The sequence below is a fragment of the Mesocricetus auratus genome, unplaced genomic scaffold (genome assembly GCF_017639785.1).
Source record: "Mesocricetus auratus isolate SY011 unplaced genomic scaffold, BCM_Maur_2.0 Super-Scaffold_6730, whole genome shotgun sequence".
Lineage (NCBI taxonomy): Eukaryota > Metazoa > Chordata > Mammalia > Rodentia > Cricetidae > Mesocricetus > Mesocricetus auratus.
Genome location: NW_024429184.1, coordinates 92412688 through 92437106, shown reverse-complemented (window position 1 = coordinate 92437106; position 24419 = coordinate 92412688). Strand labels below are relative to the sequence as shown.

Sequence of the window (24419 nt, the reverse complement as noted above, 5' to 3'; positions counted from 1 at the left end):
GGTATTGTTTTCTTTACCTCTTTTTTTTTGTTGTTGTTAGCTATTCTGGGAGTATATGTTCCTTTTTTCTCTCCAGTTTGTTTAACTTTCTCTTCAGAACAAAGCATCCCTTCTAGTATCTATAAAACTGACTTAAGGACACAAATTCTTTTTTTGGGGTTTTTTTTTTTGGTTTTTCGAGACAGGGTTTCTCTGTGGCTTTGGAGGCTGTCCTGGAACTCGCTTGGTAGTCCAGGCTGGTCTCGAACTTACAGAGATCCGCCTGCCTCTGCCTCCCGAGTGCTGGGATTAAAGGCGTGCGCCACCAACGCCCGGCTAGGACACAAATTCTTTATATCTGTTTTTATCATGGAACATCTTCTTTCTCCTTCCATTAGGACTGATAGTTTAGCTGGGTAAAGTAGTCTGTGTTGACATCAGTATTCTTCCAGAATTTATGGAACATCAGTCTAGACCCTTCATTTTTCAAAGTCTCCATGGAAAACTCATCTGTTCTTCTTATGGGCTGGCTTTTTTATCTGAGTTGATCTTTCTGTCTTTCCATTTTCAGTATCCTTTCTTCATTCTGTGTATTTCATGTTTGTTTTTTATGTGATGAGGGAGTTTATTTTCTGGTCCTGTCTATTTGGTTTTCTCTTTGCCATTTGCACATTAATGAGTATCTTACCTTGAACTTGGGAATTTTCTTCTATAATTTTGTTGAAAATATTATCTGTACCTTTGACCCATGATTCTTCTACTACTTCTTTAGTTATTATTCATGCATTTGGTCTTTTAACAGTGTCCCAGAGTTCTTACATGTTCTGTTCTTGGATTTTTTTAGATTTAGCATTTTCTTTGACCAAGTCATCAATTACTCCTTCATTGTTTTCAAGTCCTGATAATCTTTCTGGTACTTGATCCAATTTATTGACAAGGGTTTCTTCTAAGCTTTTTGTTTGATTTTCCAAGTTTTTCACCTTATATACTATTTGAGTTTGGCTTTTCTCAAATATCCAATGTCTTTTCAAACTTTTTATTTATTTACTTTTTATTTAAATTAGAACAAGTTTGTTATACTTGTCAATCCCAGTTCCCTCTCCCTCCCCTACTTCTCTGACCCTCAGTGACCCCCTATCCCATCCCCTTTCTGCTCCCTAGGGAGGGTGAGGCCTTCCATGGGGGATTTTCAAAGTCTGCCATATCATTTGGAGCAGGGCCTAGGCTCTCCACAATGTGTCTAGGCTGAGAGAATATCCCTTTATGTGGAATGGGTTCCCAAAGTCCATTTGTATACTAGGGATAAATACTGATCCACTACTAGTAGGCCTCCTAACTGACACCCATGTTCAGAGGGTCTGGATCAGTCCTTTGCTATTTTCCTAGCTATCAGTCTGGGGTCCATGAGCTCCCCCTTCTGTGGGTTCCTATAGCCTGGTCTTGACCGTTTTGCTCATCACTCCTCCATCTCTGCAACTGGATTCCAGGAGTGTGGCTCAGTGTTTAGCTGTGGGTGCCTGATTCTGCTTCCATCAGGTACTGGATGAAGGCTCTAGGATGGCATATAAGGTAGTCATCAATCTCATTATCGAGAAAAGACATTTAAGGTAGCCTCTCCAGTATTGCTTAGATTGTTAGGGGTCATTCTTGTAGATCTCTGGACATTTCCCTAGTGCCGTATTTCTCTTTAAACCTATAATGGCTCCCACTATCATGCTATCTCTTTGCTTGCCACGCAAAATATTTAATTCCAAATGGATCAAAGACCTAAACATAAATCCAGTCACACTGAACCTCTTAGAAGAGAAAGTGGGAGGTACCCTTGAACAAATTGGTACAGGAAATGGGAAGGAGAAAGATCTCTTTTCAAACTTTTATTTTCACATATTGAGTTGCTTTTTAGTTTCATTCAACTGTTTGTGTTTTCATAATCTTCAGTCTGGCATTTATTTATATCCTCTTTGAGTTCCTTGAACATATTTATAGTTGTTATTTTTAAATCATTTCCTTGTATATCAACTAAGTTGCTTTTCTTTGGGAATATTTTGATGGGAATGCTAATTTCTAGAGGAGAAATACAATCTTCGTTGTTCATGCTGTTTGCGTTTTTTGCAATGAGACAGAAAATGAGTAGAATTAGGTCATTGCTAGTATTTCTTGGTGTGAATATCTGGATTTGTGGTGTGGGTGTTTGGATCTTTGCTTATTTCCTCAACTTGTCAGTTTGTGAGCCAACTGAATGATTATATCCAATCTGTGTCGATGTGTGAAAAGGTGTTGGAAGTAATCTAAGATTAGTGAGGGGATAGGTGCAATTTCTGGGCCTAAGAGTAAATTTTTGGTATGCTTCTAGTGCCTATATTCAGAAGTCTATGGGGGGCTCACTAGGTTCTACAGATGGTCCATGGGTGGTAGAGGCTGGGATCACAGTGGCCATAGGTGATATTCCATGGGGAAAGGGCATGGAAAGCAGATAGGGTGGAAGGCAGGTTAGAATTTCTTTTTCTGGGTTCAAGACCAAAGCAGCATAATGGGATGGGGTAGCATGACAGGATGAGGGAAGACTGGGTGTGATGAATCCTACTAGATATTCTGGACTATGTTCATCAGGTCTCAGAATGGTGTGTCAGGTGGGATGGCTGACAGGTGAGTGCAGGGTTCCTGCCTGGATTTCTGGGTTAGACTCCACATGGTTCCAAATCTGTATGGTTTCTCTACGTTTTGAAAAAAAAAACCAGGTGACTGCTCAGTTAACCCACAGATCACTAATTGGTTACATTTACTGGCCAGTGAGTTGTGGACATCTTTCTGTGCCTCCCACATATACTTGGGGTACAAGCAAACACCAAAATGCCTGGATCTACACACACTTGTGTAGATGCCTAAGATCCATACACATTTGTGTAACAGGTTCTGACTTGAGCCATCTCCAAAACCTGCTCTTGAAATACAGAAGCCTTGAGAAGCAGGTAGCCATTTCATCACATTTAGGGGAGCGTCTACCCAAAAATCAAGGCAACAAGGGGTGTGGAATTGCTGTGAGGTGAAGGGAAAGAGGACGGATACCATTGGACTTATCTGGCCCTATGATTATCCACTCCTACTGGAAATTTCAGCAATATAACCAGAAATTCACTTTTGTTTAAGCCACTTTGAGTTTGGATTTGTGACATTTAAAATCATAGTCTACTCACAGCTGTTAAAGTAAAAAGTCAGGCAAAAGGCTTGAATAAAGATAGTATTAGTAGAAATGAAAAGGGAATGAGGAATTAGTTGAACTGGGAAACTAGTAATGCTAGTTAGCTTTGGTTGGATTCAAAGAAAGATGTAGTAAGATTAGTAGAACTGTCTCACCATAGATGGCTTATATGTTACTCATTCTTACAAGTTTTATTGTAATAGAGAATTATGATATGGTATAGAACTCATTAAAATTATATTGACTATTGTTAAATTTATAAAGCAAGCTGTAACTATTTATATGGACAATATAGGGAAAGGATATGCTCGTGTATATACATAAAATAATATGAAATACTATGTGCACAGGTATTTATACCACTTGTCACAGATTAGTGAGATCATGGGAGTTGTTCATACATCCATCTGTATTGCAGCACTTTTGTTTAGTGGGCATGTATTATCTTGTAATTAAAGTAATACAGACATAGTATAGTCAAGAATGTTGCATTTTTCTTCCGAGCAAATGAAGAGAGTAAGTATTGATCACAATAGGAGACAAAATTCTCCTGTAATTAATCACTTGGGTGAAGGGATGGAGGGGGGAGTAGGAAGAAAGCCTGCTTACTTCGATCAGGAAGGAGGTTAGGAAGCATCCCAGGCTGTGAAATACAGTCTGAATCAGGAAAATTGAGGGCTTTATTGCCTATTTCATCTATTGAGATGATTATTGGTACAACACTTTGTGTCAACTTTCCATCAAGGAAAAATTTTAAAGCATTTTTGAAAAAAGTGAGTGCCAGAAAATTTTAAAATAAGTGTACCTTTCCCTTTCCTCATATGTGTCCAATAGTATTCACCCCTGTGGTTATGAAGACAGCTCTTGATAGCTGCTTGTATAATACAGCTGCCCAGAATCCATTCATTGTGCTTGTACATGGCTGTTGTTGCTTAGCAACAGGAATGGAATTGCTATGTGTGCTTCTCAATAGCTGTAGAGTCCTGTTCGTTATTTTCTATTTAAAAAATAAACAGAAGAAAGAGGGGAGGAAAAGACTGTGAAAAACAAAGCAGAAAAAAGATCCAACTGACCTTCCAGATGCAATATATAGTGTCTGTTTTAGAAGGTGAACAATTTTGTCAAAAATTTTGTTTTTGTCCCAGTGAGGAATTGATTGACAAGTGAAGTTCCCAAGTCAGAGTTTGATTGAGCAGTCTGGAAGAATGCTTTTTACCCCAGGAACTTAATCATGTCTTTAGGAAGTGTCTGTTTATATGCTCATGAGGAAAGGGAGTCCTTTCTTGTTTGAAGGATGTCTTATTAAGGGCGATTGTCGACCCCATGGCTTCCCTTTTCATCCTCATGCAACTCACAATTTGTATTTTCAGATTCTGTAATTTTTAGGATATCGAATTATGTCACTTTCTTTTAGACCAGAATCATATGGAAGGATTCCTAAGAGGAACACCTAAGTGAATTACCATGTAGTCAAAAATCACCCTAAAAAATTCCTTAAGGTATGTAGCCCGTGCAAATGAAAACAAAGATGTCTTTTCCTCATTTTTTCTAGTGTCAGAACAAATTCTGTCACTAGCAACAATTGGCTAGTATGGAGGATATATATTGCTTGAAATTTTCAATACATGGTGGGGAGAGATCTCACGTACCCGCAGCACTGACCACGCCCAAAGTGTATGGTAATCTTCCTCTTATAGCATGTATCTTTGATTTCCAAGCACTGACCCCGTGTCTGTGTCCAGTGATGAACTGGGCTGGAGGAAAAGCACAATAAATACCTGGCTTTTTTCACATGTTAATCTGGGAACATGAGATTCTTCAATGTATAGTTAACAGGATCGCCTGCAGTATAACAGCCTCCTCTCTTGGAGTCAGTTAATTGAGTATATATTGCAACACTATGATAAGGATCCCTGTCTGCTTTCTCCAGCATCTTCCTGATTTTTTTTTAGGTCAGGAGAGTGCCCTGCTTTTTTCAGCCAATAGATCAGTCAATAAATGATTGCTCATTGTTATTCCATTTCTTCAACCCAGAACTAAAACACTGAAGGCTTGTATTGAATCCTAAGCCATGCAAACAAGCTCCCTACATGACATATGACTGTGTAATAGAATGTACATTTTGTTTAGCAGCATTCTACCACCGTCTACATGTATTCCAGGTCTAGTGTGTTCCTATACTTTCTCATAAATTTTATTTACTTGCTACTGAGAGCAGCCTTCCCCATCTCTTCACATGGCTATTACTTCACTTTTACCATTCCTTAGATTAGATGTCACTTTCTAAGGAAAATCCTGAATTAACTGTCTGTACTCCAACATATTTCTTAAATATTTTATTTATCTCTCATTTCAGTACTTATGAGATTTTTTTATGGTTTTTCCTGCAAAGCTTTGTGATGCTTAAAGATAGATGCTGCCTTACTTTGCCCAATTTCTTACTGTAGTAAATACTTAGCAAATATTATTCAGTGACTGTGGATGTAAACCAGACTTTCACTACTGGTTCTAAAACAGCCTTATACACACAATTTGTAGAATTATAAATTATTTGCCAATAAGAATATTCCGACTGCTTTGCCTCTCTGCACCCCCATTCTTCCCTTCATCTGTTCTATTGCTTTAGTTAAGATCTCAAAAATATATTAACATTAGTTATCTCTTTTAAGGTATGGCTTGCTGTTATATTTCCAAGGTCTTCAGGAGCAATAATAAGCTATCAAAATGAGGTCTCCCCAGTTTTAATGTAGGTACTCTGTGTGATAAACCTCCAATTTTCAGGGAGGTTTCTCTGTGTAGTTTTGGAGCCTATCTTGGCACTAACTCTGTAAACCAGGCTGCCCTTGAACTCACAGAGATCTGCCTACCTCTGCCTCCCAAGTGTTAGGATTAAAGGTGTGTGCCACCAATGCCCAGCCCCATTTTTTATTTTATTTTATTTTTTTGAGTTTTTCCTGAGTTTGTTCAGTGAGTTCATGTACTTCCTGTCATTAGTATTGCTATTGACATCCAGGTTTATTCCTTTGTTTCCTAAATTTGTTGATACTTGCTTTGTGTTGTAATGCGTGATTAGCTTTGGAGAAAATCCCATGGGTTGCTGAGAAGAAAGCGGATTCTTATTGTTTGGATGGAATGCTCTGTAGATGTCTGTTAGATCCATTTTTTTAAAGTAATGATGTGATATTATTTAGTACCGGGGTTTTGCTATTTAGTTTTTGTCTGCTCAAGTTGTCTATTGGTGAAAATGGATCAAAGTCATCTGTTAGGGTTATTTTGTGATTTTTAGATATAATATTAATTTTATTAAATTGATGCCTTGTTTTGGTGAATAAATGTTTAGGATTGTAACAATCCTTTCGTGAAATTTTCTTTTTTCTTTTTAGAAACACTCTTATTTACATATCCATCCCCCCATCCCCTCACCCTCCCATCCTCCCATGTTTCCCAATGAACCCCCAACCCACCCACCACCCACTCCCCAGGGATAGTGAAACCCTTCACAGGGGATCATCAAAGCCCATCACATCATTTGGGAGAGGGCCCAGGCCCTCCTTTCCATATCTGGGCTGCAGTAGTATCCCTCCATAGGGAATGGATTAACAAAGTCCTTTTGTGACCTAGGAATAAACCCTGGCTCCACTGTTAAAAGTTCCATAGACTGCCTTGGCCTCCTAGCTGGTACCCACATTCAGAGGTCTTGGTTTGGTCCAATAATGGTTACCCCGCTTTACGACTAGTGTCTTCGTGCTCTCATCAGGTCAGGTTAACTTTTTCTGCGGTTATCTCCAGTCCTTTCTTGGTTCATTTGGTCATCTCTTCTCCCTCTCCGCAACTGGTTTCCAGGAGAATGGCTCAGTGTTCAGCTGTGGGTGCCTGTTTCTGCTTCGATTAGCTACTGGGTCAAGGCTCTAGGAATGGTAGTCATCAATCTCATTATAGGGGAAGGGCATCAAAGGCAGTTTTTCCAACACTACCTAGATTCTTAATTAGGGTTATCCCTGTGGATTCCCCACCAATTCCTCTGTGCCCGACCTCTCTCCAAACTGTACCACTCCCTTTATCATGCATCTCATTTCCTGCCCTCTTCTGTTCCTCCCCTGTCTCAGTTCTCCTGTTCTCCTCCCCCTCCTCTTCTCTCCTTTCCATCTCCCTCCTCTCTCCACTCTCCTCCCATGCTCCCAATTTGCTCAGGGGTTCTTGTCCCACACCCCTTCTTTGGGGGACCATGAGTTTTTCTCTTAGGGTCCTCCTTGTTTCCTAGCTCTACTGGCGGTATGGATTGTAGGCTGGTAATCCTTTTCTCTATGCCTAGAAACCAATTTGCCTGCAAATTTCAAGATTCCATTGTTTTTTTCTGCTGAGTAGTACTCCATTGTGTAAATGTACCACATTTACTCTATCCACTCTTCAGTTGAGGGGCATCTGGGTTACTTTGATCAGCTACTGGATGAAAGCTCTAGGATGGCAACCAAGGTAGTCATCAATCTCATTGTAGGAGAAGGTCATCAAAAGCAGCCTCTCCACTACTGCCTAGATTTTTAGTTGGGGTCATCCCTGTCGATCCCTGAACATTTCCCTAGTGCCAGACCTTTCTCTAACCCTATACTGACTCCCTCTATCAAGGTGTCTCCTTTCTTGCCCTCCTCTATTCTGCCTCTGTGTCAGTCTTCCTGATCCCTCTTGTTATCCTCCCCCTCCTCTTCTCTTCTCTTTTTCCTACCTCCCTCCTCTCTTTCCCCTAGCTCCCAGTTTTCTCAGGGGTTCTTGTATCTTTCCCCTTCTTCGGGGGACCATGTGTTTTCCTCTTGGGGTCCTCCTTGTTTCCTAATTTCTCTTGTGGTATGAGTTGTAGTCTGTAGTCCTTTACTCTATGTCTAATATCCATATATGAGTGAGTACAAACCATGCTTGTCTCTCTGTGATTGGGTTACCTCACTCAGGATGTTTTCTTCCAGTTCCATCCATTTGCCTGTGAATTTTAAGATTTCATTGTTTTTTTTTTCCGCTGAGTAATACTCCATTGTGTAAATGTACCACATTTTCTCCATCCATTTTTCAGCTGAAGGGCATCTAGGTTGCTTTCAGGTTCTGGCTATTACAAACAATGCTGCTATGAACATACTTGAAAATGTGTTCTTGTTGTATAAATGTGCATTCTTTGGGCATATACCCAAGAGTGGAATTGCTGAATCTTGTAGTAGACTGACTCCCATTTTCCTGAGAAACTTGTATACTGATTTCCAAAGTGGTCATACAAGTTTGTACTCCCACCAGCTTTCTCCACATCCTCACCAGCATAGACTGTCACTGGTATTTTTTATTTTAGCCATTCTGATTGGTGTAATATGGTATCTCAGAGTTGTTTTGAGTTGCATTTCCCTGATGGCTAAGGATGCTGAGAACTTTCTTTTGTGTCTTTTTGCCATTTTAGATTCCTCTATTGAGAATTTTCTATTTAGTTAGGTAACCCACTTTTCAATTGGATCCTTTGGTGTTTTGGTGGCTAGCTTCTTGAGTTCTTTGTATATTTTGGAAATCAGCCCTCTGTCAGATGTGGGGGTGGTGAAGATCTTTTCCTATTCTGTCGGCTGTCATTTTGTCTTGCTGACTGTATCCTTTATCTTACAGAAGCTTCTCAGTTTCAGGAGGTCCCATTTATTAATTGTAGATCTCAATGTCTGTGCTACTGGTGTTATGTTCAGGAAGCATTCACCTGTACCAATATTCAAGGGTACTTCCTACTTTCTCTTCTAAGAGGTTCAATGAAGCTGCATTTATGTTGAGGTCTTTGATTCATTTGGATTTAAGTTTTGTACATGGAGATAGATATGGATCTATCTGCAATCTTCTACCTGTCCAAATCCATTTATGACAGCACCATTTGTTGAAGATGATTTCTTTCTTCCATTGTATAATTTTAGCTTCTTTGTCAAAAATCAGGTGTTTGTAAGTGTGTGGGTTAATAATCAGGGTTTTCAATTCAATTCCACTGGTCTACCTGTCTATTTTTGTGCCAATACCAAATTGTTTTCAGGATTATGACTCTATAATAGAGGTTAAAATCAGGGATGGTGATGCCTCCAGAAGTTTCTTTACTGTACAGGGTTGTTGTGGCTATCCTGGGTTTTTTGTTTTTCTATATAAAGTTGAGTGTAGTTCTTTCAAGATCTGTGAAGAACTGTGTTGGAATTTTGATGGAGATTGCATTGAATCTGTAGATTGTTTTGGCAAGAGCTCTAAAACAAGAACTTTTCCTTTAATGATTATGAAATGTCCTTCCCTATCTCTTTGAATTAATTTCACTTTGAAACCCCTTTTGTAGGGTATCAGTCTAGCTATGTATGCTTGTTTCTTCTTTCAATTTGCTTGAAGTACCGTTGATGCTCAGTGCTGTTTTGTAGATAGTTGCCTAGCACCCATGTCTCTCTAACCTTCCTAAAGAGTTCAGAACTGCTCAGTTTCCTTCAGGGAGAGCCTTCTCTATTAAGGTAGCTCAAAATACATTTTGATATTTCAAACAGAAGTTACAAGTGTTTTCTGGTCCCCCTACATGGTCCCATCTGTTTTTTATTTTTTAATTATTTGTATTAAAGAAAAACAGAATATTGTTCTGTTATGTCAGGCAGGATTCTGAAGATCTCTATCTTTTATGTATTTTTTTCAATATGTTTCTATCATAAGCAATTGTTTTTTAAAAAAACAGAAGGGAATAAATATATGAGAAAGTTTGTTTTTTATGGAATTAACCCTTTTATGAAACATGGAAAATGAAAGCTCATATAGGCGTTTTGTAATTGAATTGTAATTATTATAAATGGGTATTATTGTAGCCATCATACTTCATGGAAACTTTCAAGATCAGGATTTAGGCCAGCTTTGTTCCCGATTGTGTATTCCTCAGGGTCACCATTGCTGTGATGAAACCAAATGACCAAATGCATGTTGGGAAGGGAAAGTTGTATTTAGCTGATGCTTTCCCATCATAGTCCCTTGTTGAAAGAAGTCAGGGCAGGAACTCAAACAAAGCAAGAACCTGTAGATGGGAGCTGATGCAGAGTCCATGGAGGAATACTGCCTACTGGCTTGCTCAGCCTGCTTTCTCATATCAGCTGAACAGTGGCTAGAGGCTTCCCAGGGCTTTTAAGATAAGAGCTGGTAACAGAGCCTTTCAGACAGGGTGGGTAGAGGGAGTGATTTCAGGTGGAACTAGGAAGCCTGACTATGATTGGTAATCAGTGGAAATGAATTATCTGTCCCCAACAAGAGTATGGATAAATGGACTGTGGCTTAGTTATGTAGTTAGGTAGCAGTCAAAGTTAACCAACTCTACTCAATTTGCATAATAAAATATCACTAGAGAATGACTGTGAGTAAAGTAGCAAGATGATGCAGAAGACAGTGTATCTTGTTTCTGTGTATGTGTAATAAAAGGACTGACATAGAACTTACTTTAGTGTTCCAGGAATTCCTAGGCAGGCAACGTGAGGGAAGAAAGGCCCTTGGTCACATCCAGTTCTTCCCCAACACTCAGAGTCTAAGAACTTCAGAGTTTGCCTTCAGTTCACATTTTCTCCTAGTTGGAAATTATCTCAATTTTTCACAGAAGCATTTCACCAACAATTTGAGGCTAGGAGACTCTGTGACACTTGATGGCAGAGACAGGAGTAGATCTGAATCTTCTGGCCTTGATGTTTTTGTTTCTTTCTGTTTTCCACGATACTTTCCTACATGGTTGAAATTACATTGAAGTTCCCAAAATCCTAATAGAAAAGTTAAAGGAAGGAAACACTGAAGATAGTTATCCCCTGGCTAAGGCCAGCAAGAGCAGGAGACAGTGTCTAAACAAAGAACTGGGAGCCTTTAGGGTGGAGGCTTGACATGGCCTGAGAAGTTCAGTGTGGGTTGCTGACTGTTACATCTGAACTGAACTTCCCCAGGATTGCAGGTGGGAAGATGTAAGTCCAAGAATGGAAAAAAAAGTGATGCAGCCTAAATTTCCCTTTGCTCCAGGTCATCACATTTCTTTCAAGACTGCCTTAAAGGAGCAGTGTTGTTGCCTATAGCGTGGATTCCCACTCACCCTACCTGGGAAGAATAAACAGTGATTAGTTATATAAAGTGACAGGAAAGACACAGGTACAAATTAGTGAAGGCGAATAGAGGTGCAGATGTGTCATTATGTGGGCGGAATAGGCCTCCTACCTCTCCAGGTTCTGATTGAAGGAAGTGTCTGAGAAAGATGGGCTCAGCTCAGGCAGAACCCATCACCCCAGTGTCCTCTAAACCTAGGGATTTCAAAGAATCCCTGACTTTTACCACTCTCTCTAATGTCAGATGCCTGGGTATATATCCAAATCCCAGATGCACTGCTAGCTTATTCTGTGACCCTAAACACCATCCCTCTAAGTGTTAAATTTTCCAGCCCCAAGGGAAGGCAATGGGCATGAGCTATTTCAAATTTCTTCCACTTCTGTTATACTATGCGGTTAAGTATCTTCAAGGCTCTTATTCAATACTACAGAATAATAACTTTGGTTTATTTACTCATGGTCAGTTATGATAATCTACCAGTGGTACTGGTTGTACCTCAAGTCATCTGACTTTTAATCCTGATACAAAGCTAGCTTCCAAGGACCAAGGCATGATATAAATCCCTGCAGGAGCAGTTAAGTGTGACAGAATAGCCAGCAATGGTGGCACAGCAGAGTTACACAGTGCATGCATTCCCAGGAGGTATAGGTATCAGAATGTTTCAGCAATACTGGACTGCCAACGGACACCTTACAAAAGCAAAGAACATCTCTCTGAGATTCTGCAGCCACCAGAGTAGATTTAAGAGGATAGGGAATAGCAAGGACTGCAGGGTGACAAAAGTACGGGCATACATTAACTCAGCCGTTAGCTCCCACAATATTTATTCACTTGGCTTCATAGAGATACAGCCCGTGATGGACCTTGCTGCTGTCCCCGTCCCCAAACACATGGGTGGACTTCAGTTATTTGTCTCCGGAGGCAAGTCTGTGTCATTACTTCCCTGCTCTCCTATACATAAGCACCGTGGTATCTTGGGTCTGACATACCTTCTACATTTCGTATTCTATGAAACCAAAGACATAGTGACTTCATGACTCATTTATTTCATTAATTTATTCTCAAAAGCAAAAATAAAAAAGTCTGCCAATTACAGCGCACAAATATTCACCAAATATTGACTTAGGAAGCCTAGAATTCTAGAGCTAATAGAATTGCAAAACATTTAGTTGACAAATATTAGGTGCCAGCTCTGGCTCCAGGCACTGTTGTGACCTCTGGAATACAAAACCAAACAAGGCAGGAAAGTCTCCTGCAGAGCAGTAACGGGTACCTGAGAATATAAATCATAATCTAGTGGCTTGTATGAACTAACAAAGAAGTGGGTAACGGAGAAGTAGCAGAAAAATTATGAGGAAGAGAAATTTAAACTGTCTAGTGTAAAACTCTGTAGCCAGGAACAAGAATGTCCAGCTTGGGGAAATGCAATCAGGGTAACACTTTCTAGACAACAGCTAGGTGACGGGTGTCAGGACATGAAGTGAACATGGAGAGGGGTATACACTGTTACCCCTAGACAGGATGAGAATTGCAGTTGCTAGATGCTAGGAAAGCATGGGTCAGTTTTCTCTAAGAGTGTGGCCCAAGAATATTTCAGGTAGCACAAAACTGGCCTTGTAGTTTGTTTGTTTGTTTGTTTTAAGGACACAGAGTTAGACAGATAAGGAAGAGTCGTGGACTTGGGAAGAGTTGGGAGGGTGAATAAGATCAAAATACATTGTATGGAAGTTGAAACTGTCAGCCCTGAAAACATATATATGTGTAGCATTATACTGACTGAATATGTTATCTTTAGAAATATGTGTGTATGTATGCATATATATGCATATCTATGCATTAATAATTAGTGAAAAAAGAGGCTGACATTTGAAGGAGAGTGGGGAGAGATATATGGGAAGGTTAAGAGGGAGGAAAGGGAATGGAAAATATAACTATTATAATCTCAAGAGCAAATTAAAAAAAGAAAAATGAATGAACAGCAAAGGACTAGATAAAAATTTTTCTAAAAATGAAAAAAGCCAATGGGCATAAGAAAATATGCTCAAAATGTTATTCAAAGGGAAATTAAATCAGAACCACTATTAGATGGCTGTTTTGTTTTCAAAGATAGCAAGCATTGGTGAGGTTATGGAGAAATCAGAACACACACACACACACATGCACGCACACACACAAACACACACACACACACACACTCATGCACATGTGCTTGTAATGAAAAGTAAGCATAAAACAACATGGTCTCCCATGGCCTTTGAAAACACTTTTAGGGTTATTTATACACCAAGAAGCTGCCTTTTGCAGCAGAAAGTGACCATCAAAGAAAACCACAACTGGTAACTATGTACAGAATTACTGTACTCATCCACAGCTGATGCATTACAACACTTCTGCCAAGTGCAAGAAGGTGCACCACAACATTGGAGAGGATTCTTTTGCCACTGAATAAAGTAAAGGCAAATACAAAAAGAAAATGTGCTAGGAATAGAAACACAAGGAAATTCACACATGGATTTCCTGTGATGTGGTCATGGAGATATATCTGTAATTCCAAAACACTAGAAAATATCTGTACAATCATGACCAGGAGAATAAAAAATCATTATTATAAACTCTCACAAGTGAGTGAGAAACATAAAAATGTTGCTATATTATACATATATACTACCAAAGTTAAAAATGAACATATTTTTGAATATTATTCCAAGACAACATGTAACATTTTGCTTACATAAGATTAAAATATTCAATATCATTCTGGAATACTTACTGCACTCAAAATAATTTAAAAATGCACAAGAATAAGATAGCCTCCATGTGTGGGGTGCAATTACCTCTGCTGAGAAAGTGGGTGGATGTAAATAGAAAGGAGAAAACTTATTTTTCAAACTGTATGTTGTGACCTACTTTAGAAGTAACTGAAAATAATCTATGGAAAAATGTAAGCATTTCAAAGAAACCTGTTCACTTTGACCACCATCCAGCAACTGATTCCAGGCTAGGTGGTCATTAGATACACACACACACACACACACACACACACACACACACACACTCACTCACATAGACACGAGAAAGTCTTCAAGTACATGTATTTTGTGTGATAATACACATACTTTCACTTAATATGACATATTTTTCCTATATAGATATCTGTGTTTAAACTAATAGTGAATATTGTGTTAGGGCATCACAGGAATGAAGAACTTGGGCTCTTGAATTAGGAGAACCTGTGTTCATGTCCTGAGACTTTGGACATGGTAGTTCAATTTTCTGATCCTGCTTCTACTGTAAATCAGATATAGTAATGAAGCCTGTCTCTATAGGTTTGTTGTGACAATGAAAGTAGTGAAAATATTAACAGCACTCTTCCTGACACATAGTAGCTTTCAATAATGAGAATATCTTTTCTCTATTTCATCATCAGTAAAGCATGGAAGTTAATGAGGGTCTGGAAAGAATCCACCGAACCCCAATGGGATTCTCTGACTAAATTATGTAGCAGTATTGCAGCTGAGCCTTTATTGTCAAACTATCACACAATATTACTATCTCAGCAATAACTTGTACATGGAAGCGTTTCTACTCCATAGGTTATTCTAGGAAAGGACAACAATAACACATGCAAACATTCCAGGATTCCACAAAGCAGTTTGCAAATAGCTATTTGGCAAATTAGACATTCATATGATAATGAATTACAGCCTTTTATGGAAGGTGTTTATCACAGCTGTCAAAAATCTTGAAGACTGTGAGAAAAATCTTGAAGCTAGAACAGATCATTCTAACTTTGTTGGTAGTGAATCAGTGAGCAGTCTTTACAACACTTCATATTTTCTGGGCTTCATTTACAGCATACAACCAAGGCTGTAAACCAACACAACTGATGCTCAAGAAATAAAACTTAGCAGGATTTTGAAATTCACACTTTTTTATTTCAGTACCTCTCCTCATTTCAGATCAACCATGAACTTCCTCTTTACCTCTTTGTGATACCAAAGTGAAATATGTCTTTCAGTGAGTTAATTGTTTGTGCACAAACAGAAAAAGTCTCAACATGGCGCACTAACTAGAATTTTTATGGACTATAAATGCCCAAGCTTGTCTAAAGTAGAAATAACAAAAGCCCTGACATATATGCATGTGACTCTTAAGTGCCTGTGGATGTGACAACTTCCCCTAAAGCATGTGTGCTGGATTAATAGCTCCAAAACTATGACTGGCTGCAGGTGACACATAACAAATGCTTGTTTGAACAGACCAAAAACATAGTCTACCTTCCATCTAGTTAGTAGAAATAAGTAACTATGTAAAATTCTTCATATTTACATGTAGAAGAAGTTGACTCTAGATTATTTTATTTACATAAATGCCTGGGAGTACATGTAAGCCTGGTGGAGACTGTGGGATGTATTTTCTGCTTGAGTGATTCTGTGCTATTGCAGTGTGTACCTGCTTGCCCTCCCCATAAGGGCCTGCTGTGTTCTCTAATCATAGCCATGGCCAAATGTCTCCATTAGTCATCATAAACAGCCGCCCCCCTGGAGATTATATTACATCCACTAAAAACCATGATGGGTATACACATAAAGGAGATCTTTTAACTTGCCAAGTTCAGACCTCAAAATCCAACTGGCTGACTCATTTACTCACTATAGCGCCGGTACTCCAGACAGAGACATGTGATCATGTCATCCAAAAGCCCAATATTTTTAAGGCAGTCTGTGACTCCTTACTGAATTGATAGAACAATTGATAAGGCACAGCTCTCGGGTCTGCCTTTTGGATCTGATTCTGGTGCGGTGCCTCTCTCCTCTCCCTGCACTCCAGTGTGGTCTACTCTCCTGCTGCGCTAAGCCAATGTGGTTGTCACCGTTGCACTAGCAGCCCTGTTTCTGCTTCCTGCTTCCTGCCTGCTTTTTAGTAAATCCTATTCTCCTTCCCATCAAACCTCAATGATCATTTCTTGGAAAAAGAGTTTCTGATCTCTCTCAGGGCGGCTCCCACTAGGCTCAATGCTTCTCTTACAGCATCCTCTTTTTACACATATGCAGTTATGGGCTTTCGTGTGCCTTCCCAAGTGGCAACTGAGTTCTCTGAGGGAAGAACTATCGGTTTTCACTTCTTAGTGCCCAGGAGTCCATATTTTCAAGCATTTTGTTGGGTGCATGCACAAATGACTGAGTGGACAAGAGATGACTGAATGAACAAATGGACAAACATGCCTGTGACTAACCTGACATTCCTTGGCCAAACCTCTTTTTGAGTCAGTGAGTTTGTTTGTTTTCTGCTTGCATCAGAGCTTACACTCCAGCTACCTGGAGAAATTAATGATTTAATGTATGACCCATTTGGCAAGAACAATGTGTTAACCTTCTAGTTTGATGGATTAAAAAAAAAGGGCAACAACTTGTAAGTGTGCCAAAAATGTAGAAGTGGATGAATTTCACAAGAGAGGGAGTCTTTCCTTTATCTCCACTTGAACAAATAGTGTATAAACTTACAAATTCTTAAAGCTACAGCTTCGTTAATCTACAACAACTTGTCAAATTAAAACTTCTACTGGGGCTCGAGAGATGACCGACTGTTCTTCCAGAGGACCTGGTTCGATTGCCAGTACCCACATGGCAGCTCACAATGGTCTGTGACTCTAGTCCCAGGTGATCTCATGCCCTCTTCTTGCCTTCTAGGCTCAAGGCACCCATACAACATACAGACATACATGCAAACAGAGTACCCATACGTATAAAAACAAGATAACAAAAAACAAAAGAACTTCTCGGGTCATCTCTCAGTTTGACGCTAGCCTGGTCTACAATGAGTTCCAGGTCAGCTAGGATTGCATAGTGAGATCCTATCTCAAGAAAAAAAAACTCCTGTCGCAGACTTTTTTTAATGTCTTGAACACATTTATTAAAGGACAATATAACAAAGGAAACAGATTGCCACACTATATATCACTTTTGTAGCTCTTTAAAATATACTTTTGAAATTTTATATATGACATACTATATTTACTTTATTTCCATCACCTGTGCACCTCTATCCCTTTAATTCATCTCTTCTTTATTGTTGTTAATTAAACACACACATGCATATATAAATACCTGCTTGTGTGCATATGTCATTAGGGCTGGCCACTTAGGATTGAATAACCTATCAGGAGGTATATTCGCAGAGAAAACTGATTTTCCCCTCCCTTGACAGCCATGAATTGCATACAGTTATTTATCTAGGGGTGAAGCTCTGTTCTGTTTTCCCATTCACAATGGCATTTGCCTAGTTTTGTTGTTGTGCTATCTTGTTTAGACAACCATGTTGCTACATATTCATGAGTATAGCTCCACATCATATGTAGAGAGCACAGCCTTGCTGCAGACTTCCTGGTCATCGTATTCTTACAAACTTCCCCCCTCTTTTCCATGATATTCTCTGAGTGATTGTGTCATACACATATCATTTGGATATGAACACCCTATGGTCATGGAGTCTGCATGTTTTCATCAATCATGGATTTTAGTGATAGTCTATCTGCTGCAAAAAGAAGCTTCATTGATGAGAAGCAATAGTTACACTTATGAGTAGGTGTAGTGATAGATACTTAGAATGCATTGGAAGTTATGCTGGTTGAGAAAAGTGGCAGTAGTAGGATCTCTTCTATGATCCATATCCTTACAAGCATGGCTAGTATTTATGTGGCTAGTTTTACAGTATGAGGTTTGATTTCCCTCCTATAGTGGGCCTGAAGTCCTTTCAGAACAGCCACTAATTTCCTCTTTTATAAAATGATTACTATAAATATCTTTTTATCATGCTAAAGTGAAATAAGTCCATGATTATGCTAACTTATTTATGCACAACTGAAACTAGACAGCTATTGGATACTTCCAAGATATAAACACCATTATTGCACCATCGGGAATATCTTGCATTGTTGGTTGTTACTGTAATTCTTAGGCTTTACAACTAGGCAGACTATTGATTGCTCTTCTCCCTTGGCAGCTCATGCAGAAACTTCAAATACTATGAAAGCTAGTCCTCTGAGAAGAGGATTCTGGGTTGATTCCAGCTTGATTCCTTTAAGACCCACGTTTGAAGTCAAATATGAGATGGATATAATCATGTACACTTATGTTTGGATATTCTATTTGTCCCATTGATCTAAATAACTACTTTTTGTTCCATTGTCATGCTTTTTTATTACCATAGATTTGTAATATAGCTTGTATTCTGCTATGGTAAACATTCCAGCATTATTCCTTTTGCTTAGAATTGATTGACTATCCAGGATATTTTTGTGGTTCATATAAAATTTAGGATTTTTTTCCTGTTTTTAAAGAAATATCATGTATGGGTGGTCATTTTGAAACTGTCATTTAATATTAATATGCATTCTGCTTAGCAGCCCAAAGAACCTTTTCTTAAATTGATTATACATTGGAACACAAAACAAATCTTAACAAATTCAGAAAAACTGAAAGAACTCTGTGTAGCCTATCTGATCACAGTCTAATAAAACTTAAAATCAATAGCAAGCAAGTCTGTCGTAAGTATACAAAATCCTGGAGATTAAGTAGCACAATTACTGAATGATTAGTGTGTCAAAGAAGAAGTCAAGAAAGAGATATTTTAAATCCTGAAATAAAATAAAAATGAGAACACAAAGCAAAAACACCTCTGGGACACATACAAAACAGTCCCCAAAGAAAAATTTATAGCTCCAAGTGTCGTTTAAAAGGTCAGAAATCACAAATACCTAATAATGCAACTCAAAAATTTGTAGAAACTAGAACAATTCAAAACCAAATAAAGTAAATGGTAATAAATAATAAAAATCAGAGAAGAAAGAATGAGGCAACCCAAATTACTGGAAATAGACAGGAACAGGCAGACATTAGAAGAGACACGAAAGAAAGTCAGAATATCACAAAGAAGCACTTTATAAAACTGTACTCCATTAATTTATAAAATCTAAAAGAAATGGACAATTTCCTAAGTTAATCAAAACCACCAAAATTAAACCAGGAGAGAACAATTTAACAACTTGAACCTATAGTAAGTCAGGAAACTGAAATGACAATAAAAACCTGCCAACTTAAACAAAACAAAACAGCAACAAAATGAGCCCAGCTAGATCCACAGCAAAATCCTCACTGGCTTTCAAAGAAATTCTACTGCTAATCTTCTTAAACCAATTTTAAAAAGCAATAGAAACACCTTCTATGGAGACAATACCAGTCTAATAGTAAAACCAGATAAAGATACAGAAGAAAAGAAAAATACTTCCCAATATTTCTAATGAACATAGATTCAAAAGTGTTCAATAAAATACTTGCAAACAGAAACCAGATATAGGTCAAAAACACCATCCACCATAACCAAGCTGACTTTATCCCTGAGTTATGCAAATCATTCAACATATGTAAGTCAGTAAATGTGATAACCCACACAAATGAACTTACTGACAAAAATTATATGATTATCTCAATGAAAAAGCATTTGTCAAAATCCTATATGCCTTCAGGATAAATATCCTTCTGAGAGTAGGGCGAGAAGAATATACCTCAACATTATAAAAGCTATATATGACAAGACCACAGCCCACATCATCCAAAATGGAGACAAAGTTGAAGCAATCCTATTAAACTCAGAAAACAGATGGGTGCTTAATATCTTAACTCCCTTTCAACATAGCGTTTAAAGCAATAGCTCAATCAATAAGAGAAGGAAACTAAAAGGATACACATATAAAATAATAAGTCAAAAATTATCCCTATTTGTAGATGATGTGATATTTTTATACATAAGAGATAAAAATTTCACTACAAAATTCTATAAATGATCAATATTTTCAGAAAAGTGTCAGCATGAAATAGAAAAAGTTTCAATTTTGTATCTAAATAATAAACACTGAGAAAGAGATTATGAAAATACTCTAATTCACAATAACCTCAACAGATATCTAGGAATGAACCTAACTAAGGAGATGAAATACTTCTAGAATGAAAGCTTTAAATTTCTCTAGAATGAAGTTGAAAAAGACACTAGAAAGTGGAAAGACATGCCATATTTATGAAAATATTTAATATGAATTGACATTATGGAAATGACAACTCCACCCAAAGCAATTTACAGATTCAGTGCAATTCCAATAAAAATTCATAAGACATTCTTTACAGAAATAGGGAAAAACATTGTAAATGTCATATGGAATTAGAAAAGACCCTGCATATCAAATAACCCTTCACAAATACTGGAGGGATTGCTACCAGACTGCAAGTTATATAATAGATCTATATTAATAAATGCAGTAGGGTACTGGAACAAAAATAGTCATGTAGATCAGTAGAACAAAATACAAGACACAAACATGAGTATATATAAATAAAACCACCTGATATTTGTCAAAAATATACACTGGACTAAAAAAAAAACATTTTCAATAAGGGATGCTGAGAAAACTGATGTCCATATCTAGAAGAATAAAATTATACCTGTATGTATTGGCCTGAACAAAAAATCAACTCCAAATGGACCAAAGACTTAAATGTGAAGCCTGAAACATCTAACCTGATAGAAGAAAACATAGGTAGGACCCTACAGGGTATAGGTTTAAGAAATGACTGTCCCGGGCTGGAGAGGTGGCTCAGAGGTTAAGAGTACTGACTGCTCTTCCAGAGGTCCTGAGTTCAATTCCCAGCAACCACTTGGTGGTTCACAACCAACCATCTACAATTCAATCTAGTGCCCTCTTCTGGCAGAATACTGCATATGTACGTAATAAGTAAATACATCTTTAAAAAATTTAATAATATTAAAAAAAAAAAAGAAATGACTGTCCCAAAAGGACCACATTTTCCCAGGAACTGAGGACAACAGTTGATGAGTGGGAAATCATAAAAATAAAGAGCTTATACATATCCAAAGAAAAAATCAATCCAGGGCAGAGGAATCCCAGAGAACAGAGTCTTTGCCAGCTGTACATCTGACAGAGCATTAATATCTAGGATACTATAAAGATCTCAAAAAACAAAGAACTACACATCTACAATACAACTCCAGAAACCATTGCTCAGGGATTGAGGAAAAAGAGGCAGAAATATTATAAAGTTCACAGGAATAGAAAATTGGTTGAGAGATTGAATCTCTTAGAAATGTCAGAGTAGCCATACCCATGAAGTCTCTTTATCATGGTTACCTAAACGAGAGCTGAACAATAATAACACCAACAAACATGCAAACATGTAAGGAAGAAAGCTTAGCTTATGTGGCCTCAGTCCTAGACAGAACTGCAGGCAACTATGCAAAGCTGAGGTGCTAGATAGAGTCTTCCCCGGGGTATGGCCCTCCTGCCCTCGAAATTGGTTATCCAATACTAAATGGTCATCCTGAAATCATATACATACACATAAGATTGTACGGGTTGAACAGATTGTATTTATATATCTACATATATAAATAATTATAAAAATTAAAGCAAAAGTGGTCATAAATTTGAGAGAGAGAGAGCGAGCCAGGAGGGAACATGGGAAGGATTAGACGGAGGGAGGGGAAGGAAGAAAATGATATATTTATAATTTCAAAACATTAAAATTATTCCAATTCTGTGTCATAAGAAAGGAGAGGAGATCTGTCCCAAGGAGAGATCTGAACCTGGATCTGTCTGTGGTCAGGTGAACTCCTTATCTCCCTTTACTCTGTTTCCTTCCCTGCCTTCTGTTATGGCTGCATGCATGGCAGTGCACATAGATGTAAGTACACACAGGGAGATGATGAACTGATGTTTTGCGACTCCAAATCTTTATGCCACAAGAAGGTACTAGCTACTTCCCTTTTTCTGTCATTTACTTCCCTATTGCATGCTATTCTTTGCAGTTCTTTTTTTTGCCTCTTATGAACTTTCAGCCAAATTTTTTCTTATCTACTTTATTACGTTGTTTTATACAAATTATATCTGGAAAAACTCCAATATGTTCTTGCCAGCTCTTTGTCTAAATGCTATTTGTATTTGTCATTTCAACAGTCCCTAGTCAAATTACAACATTCTGCCCAGTCATTGGCCAGGCTATTTTTCCTACTATTGTGTGGGCCCCACAACCAGGATAAATGTCAATATCATTTGTTTGTATCTGAAATGAATAAAAATTGTGATGGATAGTAGCTAGCATTTATTGATTACATACTTCTTAGCAAGCTATATACTAAATGTTTTGTATGCCTTTCCTTAAACTCATAATTAGGACATGATTAGTAATGGTTAGGAAATATACTTCAAAGTATTCCTGTTTTTTAGCGTATAACACAACAAAGACTTTGTCTATTCTGGAGAAGCTAGTTATCTCCAGTGTGTATGATATCAACAACCAAAAGTTGTACCTCAAGGAGATAATTGGTGGCTTCAATATGCTTAACTCAGGAATAGATAATCCAACTATCTTGTTGAAATAGGTCATCCAAACTAGAAACCAACAAATGAACTTCAGAATTAAACTAAACCACACATCAACTGAGCTAAATATAGTTACAGAATACTGTATCTAATACAGGTGCAGTACACATTCCTCCTTCCAACTCATGAAACATTTTATAAAATCTATCATATTACAGGCCACAAATCAAGCCTTAACATTTGCAACAAAACAGAAATATTTCTTCGTATTAGATCATTATGTAGGAAAACTGAAAGCCAACAGTAAGAGAAAACTTAGAGACTCAACAGACACTTAGAGATGTAACAATACATTTTCGAACAAAGAATAAATCATCAAAAAGCAGGGCAGAAATTTAAAAATTCTTAGACTCAAAAGAAAATGACAATATAAGTTATCAAATTTCTTGGAGCCAAGACAGTTAAAGAGGAAAGGACTGTTATTAATACTTAGAGTAAAAATAATTAGATACAGCTATAATAAATAACATTGCCTCTCAGGGTTTTAGAAATGAAGAACAAGTCAGCTAAATATAAACAGCAGAGAGCAAGACACAGCAAATATCAAGGCAACGATTAATGAGATAGAAACTAAAATAATAATACAAATAATCAGTCATACAAATGGCTTTTCATTTGAAAAATAAACAAGATGGCCAGTCCCCTACATAGACTAACGAGAAAAGGAAATAGAGATTCAAATTAATAAAATTAGTGATGAATTGAGGGAATGTTACGACAAATTTCAGTGAAATCCAGATCCTTCAGGGAATTCTTGGAAAATGAAAAATTTCCTAAATATGTATTATCTGCCAAAATTGAATCAAGATATAAACATTCCAAACAGACCTATAGCAATCAATAAGACTGAAGCAATAACAACAACACAAATTGCAGAAAACCTACAAACTCATGGAAATTGAATAATGCTCAACTGCACCATCCCTGGGTCAAAGAGGAAATAAAAAAAGAAATTAAAGACTTCCTTGAATTCAATGAGAATGAAGACACAACATACCCAAACCTATGGGACACTTTGAAAGCAGTGCTACGGGGGAAGTTCATAGCACTAAGTGCTCACATGAAGAAACAGGAAAACAGTTATACCAGAGAATTAACATCACAGCTAAAAGCTCTAGAACACAAAGAAGCACACTCCCCCAGGAGGAGTAGACGCCAGGAAATAATCAAATTGAGGGCTGAAATCAACAAAGTAGAAACCAGGAAAACAATACAAAGAATCAATGCAACGAAGAGTTGGTTCTTTGAGAAAATCAACAAGATAGATAAACCTTTGTCCAAACTTACCAAACAGCAGAGAGTGAACACGCAAATTAACAAAATCAGAAATGAAAAGGGGGACATAACAACAGACTCTGAGGAAATCCAGAGAATCATTAGGTCATACTTTGAAAACCTGTACTCCACAAAATTCGAAAATTTAAAGGAAATGGATGACTTCCTGGACAGCTATCATTTGCCAAAACTAAATCAAGAACAGATAAGCAATTTAAATAGACCTATAACCCCTATGGAAATAGAAGCTGTCATCAAAAGTCTCCCAACCAAAAAAAGTCCAGGTCCAGATGGCCTCAGTGCAGAATTCTACCACAAATTCAAAGAACAGCTTATACCAATTCTTCTCAAAGTGTTCCACACAATAGAAGCAGAAGGGTCTTTGCCAAACTCTTTCTATGAGGCTTCAATAACCTTGATCCCCAA

General features: G+C 37.8%; 1 protein-coding gene across 4 annotated transcripts in view; it reads left to right on the top strand.

The window, feature by feature from the left end:
- Nucleotides 1-24419, top strand: part of Htr4 (5-hydroxytryptamine receptor 4) — a 188913-nt gene that overhangs the window by 41729 nt on the left and 122765 nt on the right. The window lies entirely within an intron of this gene.